This window comes from Macaca thibetana, chromosome 9 (assembly GCF_024542745.1).
Source record: "Macaca thibetana thibetana isolate TM-01 chromosome 9, ASM2454274v1, whole genome shotgun sequence".
Taxonomy (NCBI): Eukaryota; Metazoa; Chordata; class Mammalia; order Primates; family Cercopithecidae; genus Macaca; species Macaca thibetana.
Window position 1 is genome coordinate 29,577,372 of NC_065586.1, and position 5,823 is coordinate 29,583,194.

General features: G+C 43.1%; 1 long non-coding RNA gene across 1 annotated transcript; it reads left to right on the forward strand.

Annotated features, from left to right (window-relative positions):
* The first annotated feature begins 273 nt into the window (after positions 1 to 273).
* On the forward strand, positions 274 to 4,091 carry LOC126962347 (uncharacterized). Its single transcript, XR_007728660.1, has 3 exons — positions 274 to 568; positions 1,118 to 1,211; positions 3,534 to 4,091. It is a non-coding gene; the product is annotated as an uncharacterized LOC126962347 (long non-coding RNA).
* Positions 4,092 to 5,823: the final 1,732 nt, after the last annotated feature.

A 5,823-nucleotide genomic window follows, 5' to 3' on the forward strand; every position in this document is an offset into this window, starting at 1 on the left:
TCCATGTTTAAGGTTTTAGGTATTGAAAATATCTGTCCTATGTCTTAAGGTAAAACTCAATGCTAAAAGGAATGACAATGAAAAAGGTAATTGATGAGCTTTTGAGTTTCAACTCTCTTTACTACTTGGAGTCTGCAAATAGCTCGTGATAGGCAGAATATGGATCCCCCAAAGATGTCCGTGTCCTAATCCCTGCAATTTGTGAATATGTTGCTTTTGTAAGGAACTTTGCAGATGTTGTTAAATTAAGAATCTTGAGATGGGAAGATTATCTTGGATTATTTTCGTGGGCCTAAATGAACCACACAAATCTTTAACATCAGACAACCTTTTCCTGCCATGGCTGGAAGGCGATATTCCTGCAGAAGAAAAGTTAGAAAGATGCAACTTTGCTGGCTTTGAAAATGGAGAATAGGCCATAAACAAAGGAATGGAGCAGCTGCAAGAAGCTAAAAGACAAAGAAACATATTTCCCCCTAGAACCTCCAGAAAGGAATGCAGCCCAGCTGACACCCTGATTTTAGTCCGGTGCAACCTGTGTTGGACTTCTAACTTAAAGAACTGTAAGGTAATACATCGTCTTGTTTTTTTTTTCCTTTTTGAGATGGAGTCTTGCTCTATTGCCCAGGCTGGGGTGCAGTGGTGTGATCTCGGCTCACCGATTCTCCTGCCTCAGCCTCCCGAGTAGCTGGAATTAAAAGTGCATGCCACCATGCCCAGTTAATTTTTGTATATATAGTAGAGATGGAGTTTCACCATGTTGGCCAGGCTGGTCTTGAATGCCTGACCTCAGGTGATCCACCTGCCTCAGCCTCCTAAAGTGCTGGGATTACAGGCATGAGCCACCGCGCCTGGCTACATCTGTCTTAAATCACAAAGTTTGTGGTGATGTGTCATAGCAGCAAAAAGCAACTAATACACAGCTGAAATTATACAACTTTCCATTCATCAATTTCATGACTTATTGTAGCTGTACAAGGTATTAAAAAGCAAACCCTAGTATAGTATTTTTTAAATTCTAATATTTTTGCATCTAATCTAATATTGTTGCATCTAACATTTTTATTGCTGCATTTTATGTCTTGCATCCTTGTTTTCTTCTCCTCATTTATCCTAGGATGGCAGGACCTGCAGATTCTTGATTAGATTCTAGATGCAAATAAAGAACTTGGAATTATTCCCCAAGAAGCTCCTTCTTCTGAAACCAAGAGGTGAGGAATGCTCGTCTGCTCCAGGACATGCCCAGTGAGATGAAAAGCTGTATGCGTGGGAGTTGGGCCATGAAGTGCAAGACGTAAACCCTTGAAATCATTTTTAATGAAACATAAACATTGAGTTAGCATGGGGGCCACAGTTTCTGGGTGGTTGGTTCTAAGTTTGGCAATCAGGATATAGAGGGAAAATTCTCCTGCTTTAATGGCCTCCAGATGTTCCTTTGGTCCCAACTGAAAATTTTTCATCATTTATGGTTAATATTTTTGTCAGCAGTAGAGTTTTGTTGTAATGTCTCCAAACTGGTGGTAGTGACCATTAGTCATTAGACAAACCCCAAATAAGAGTTTAATTTTGGGGTCACTTTAAGTTTCCATTATATTTCACTTAAAGAATAGTCATCAGCATGTTCTGTTTGTACAACAGGGGACTACATGATTCTATCTGATGACAACCAGTCTGTGATCTCAGGTATAAAATGCAATGTCCTATTGTAATAATGGTTGGCATTACACCCAACATCTAGAAGAAAAAAACAATGATGTCAGAGGGCAGTCATCTTGAGTGAATAAAAGGCAAGAGGTGTATTGCAAATTCTAATGCACTTCATCATAGAATTTTAATTAACTATTTCATTCACACCAGTTGGGGTCTATTAAAGCAATTATTTCTGAGAAGCAATCTTTGGGAAATTCAGGTAAAAAAAGACAACTTCTGTCTTCTGGAACAATAATGTTGTGACTGTCTACACCTAATAAAAGGTGACTGTGTAGCCAGGTGTGGTGGCACACGCCTGTAATTCCAGCTACTCAGGAGGCTGAGGAATGAGAACCGCTTGAACCTGGGAGGTGGAGGTTGCAGTGAGCAGAGATTGCGCCATTGCACTCAAGGTTAGACAACAGTGAGACTCTGTCCCCTGCCCCCCCAAAAAAGTGACCATGCAAGATCTGCCCTGGGATATAGTTTAATTATGTAACATACTCTGAAAATAAGCAAATTACTTACATACATGCTTTGATCTTTCTCTATCTGAGGAAAGGGAAGAACACAGTTCACCTCTCTAGAAGTTGCTTCTGAGAACTATGGTCCATGCTCCATTCTGAATCCACAAGGAAAGGCCTTCACACTATACGTGGCAATTGCAATTAGTTATTGTCTTCTGGTTACGGCATGATGGGCTGATTGCCTTAGTTATGTCAGAGAGGTGTTTGAAGAGCCTATTGTGACTTGCCTCTTTTTAAAGGGCTTGAGTTTTAACTGACTAATAATACACTTTGATATTGTCTGCAGTTTTTAACAAGTGTTTTTATTTGTGCTTAATACTCATTAGTATGACTAGGTAATTTTTAAGGTTCACTCACCAGGGCATTTGGTTTCATGGATCATTAGGGGCCTGGATTATAGGCCCCTCACGACACTTAGCAACTGAATCATACTGAACAATAGAATCTCCTTGAACGTTTGCCTTTTTAAAAAATTAAATGATAATAAATAATTCGACCCTACATCAAATGTTTTTCTTTTCTTTCTTTTCTTTTCTTTGAGACAGTGTCTTGCTCTGTTGCCCCGGCTGGAGTTTGGTGGAATTGTGGCTCACTGCAGTCTTGAGCTCCTGGGCTCAAGTGATCCTCCTGCCTCCTGCCTCAGTCCCTCCTTCAGCTGGCACTACAGGTGTGCAACACCATGCCCAGATAATTTTGTATGTTTTGAAGAGATGGAGAGGATCTCCCTCTGCTGCTCAGACTGGTCTCAAACTCCTGACCCTGAACGATCCTCCCACCTTGGCCTCCCAAACCTAGCCTAGTACGCTAGGAATTTCCCTGCTTGCAGAGAGGAATGGTGCTTTGCTAGAACTGTCAGAACAAAGAAAAGATGGCTGGGCGCAGTGGCTCAGGCCTGTAATCCCAGCAGTCTGAGGTGGGCAGATCATCTGAGGTCAGGAGTTCGAGACCAGTCTGGCCAATATGGTGAAACCCCGTCTCTACTAAAAATACAAAAATTAGCCGGGCATGGTGGTGGGTGCCTGTAATCCCAGCTACTAGGGAGGCTGAGACAGGAGAATCGCTTTAATCTGGGAGGCAGAGGTTGCAGTGAGCCGAGATTGTGCCATTGCACTCCAGTCTGGGCGACAAGAGTGAGACTCCTTCTCAAGAAAGAGAAGTAAATAAATAAATAAATAAAAATTAATAATTAAATTAAATTTCAAAAAAGGAACAAAGAAAAGATGTTACCACAAACTCTAAAATGGCACACTTGCAGATTTCTTACTGAGGAAGACGTCTCGTCTTCCTCGTGTTGTTCCTGTTTTCTTTCTCATCCAGGGTCTGACAGAGATGACATCAACAGAAGCTCAGGCTAGAAGGAAGATGAGGTAGCAGTGGGCCTGGTCTGCCCCGCCCCCAAGAGTGACTGGCAGCACACACAGCCTGAATCGACAAGATTTTAAAAAACATGTATGTTTTGGTTTTCACAAATTCTCCCACCTGTTGGTAAGTACTTTTGAAAACTTAAATCGTAGACTCATTCCTTTATGAAAGTTTCCAACAGATGTTCCCTATATAAAATCTTCTCAGACTACCCTTAACTTCCTCTGAAGCCCAGGGCTCATTTCCGTCTGTAATTCTGACATCTACCATCTTACAGGGGGTTCTGTAATTACCAAGGCAATGAGCACAAATCCCTGGTTCTCTCAGCAATCCAACCCTCTGAAGCAAGAAATTGCACCCCTCTGCCAAGTGAGCGTCTGGCTTTTTCTCCTTAAAATCTGCATGAAATAGTTTGCCAATCCCAGATGATGTGATAAGATGTGATGTCATGCAATAAAAGGGGTAACCAGCACTTTGGGAGGCCGAGGCAGGTGGATCACCTGAGGTCAGGAGTTCAAGGCCAACCTGGCCAACATGGAGAAAACCTATGTCTAGCAAAAATACAAAAATTAGCTGGGCATGGTGGCAGCCACCTGTAATCCCAGCTACTCGGGAGGCTGAGGCAGGGGAGTCACTTGAACCCGGGAGGTGGAGGTTGCAGTGAGCTGAGATTACTCCATTGTATTCCAGCCTGGGCAACAAGAGAAAAACTCCATCTCAAAAAAAAAAAAAAAAAAAAAAGGGTCGGGGGGTGGGAGGATAGCCAGGAAGAGGCCCTATTCTAATCCCGAACAGCTCTTTCCCTTGTCCACCCTGTTTCAGATCACATTGTTTAAAGCAATAGTAATAATAACAATTATAAGAACAGAGAAGAGAACTTGCATGAATTTACTTTTATTTTATTTTTTCTAAGACAGTATCTTGCTCCATCACCCCGGCTAGAATGCAGTGACATGATCACGGCTCACTGCAACCTCTTCCTCCTGGGCTCTGGCGATCCTCCCACCTTAGCCTCCTGAGTAGCTAGGACCACAGGCATCTGCCACCACACCTGGTTAATTTTTAAAAATTTTTTTGTAAAGACAGCGTTTCACCATGTTGCCCATGCTTGTCTTGAATTCCTGAGCTCAAGCTATGTGCCTGCCTCGGCTCAAGCTATTTTCTTGCTTCGGCCTCTCAAAGTGCTAGGATTACAGGCATGAGCCACCACACCCAGCCTCAGCATTTGGTAAGCCTTGAATATGTGCCAGACACTCTGCTAAGCATGTTACATTCATTATATTATCCAATCCACAGACTAACCCAAGAGCAAATCACCGTGAGTACATTCATCCTGTTGTACAGATGGGCCTGGAACAGTTAAGATAGTTGCCTTTTGGGTCAAGCATTGTCCTCTTTCTTCTCTTGCTTTTATTTTTATTTTTATTTTATTTATTTTTTTTTTTGAGACTGAGTCTGGCTCTGTCGCCCAGGCTGGAGTGCAGTGGCCGGATCTCAGCTCACTGCAAGCTCCGCCTCCTGGGTTTACACCATTCTCCTGCCTCAGCCTCCCGAGTAGCTGGGACCACAGGCGCCGGCCACTTCGCCCGGCTAGTTTTTTGTATTTTTTAGTAGAGATGGGGTTTCACCGTGTTAGCCAGGATGGTCTCGATCTCCTGACGTCGTGATCCGCCCGTCTCGGCCTCCCAAAGTGCTGGGATTACAGGCTTGAGCCACCGCGCCCGGCCTCTCTTGCTTTTAAAATGTATTTATTGATTCTTTCAACAAAGATTTATTGAGCACCTACTGTGTTCCAGGCCTTATTTAATCTTTATATATTCTTGTATATTGATGAAGATGTCATGAGCTCAATAAACCCCTTTGTTCTAAGAGAAGAAAGAAGTTTCTGTAAAAGCAGGGGCTTCTGAGAAAAGAGGGAAATGTGAACTGCAGACTTCACTGGCTTCACACACTTCTGCCCTGAGCAGCGTTGATAAGAATGCAGTCTCTCAGGTTGAGGTATGTCACTTTCACCTTTTCAACTGGGTGGGGAGAATGCTATCTGGGGAATGTGAAATGTTTTTACTGCAGGCTTTCTGCAAAGACCAAAGGGAGCGATAGGGCCTGAAAAATGATGGGGAATTCCCAGATCTGAGAAAACTCATTAATACACTTGGAATCCCGGTGCCCCCATCTGAAAGGGCCTCGGACGTCTCTGAGTCCATCCCTTAGACAAGCTCTCAATTGGAAGCAAGATCCCCTAATA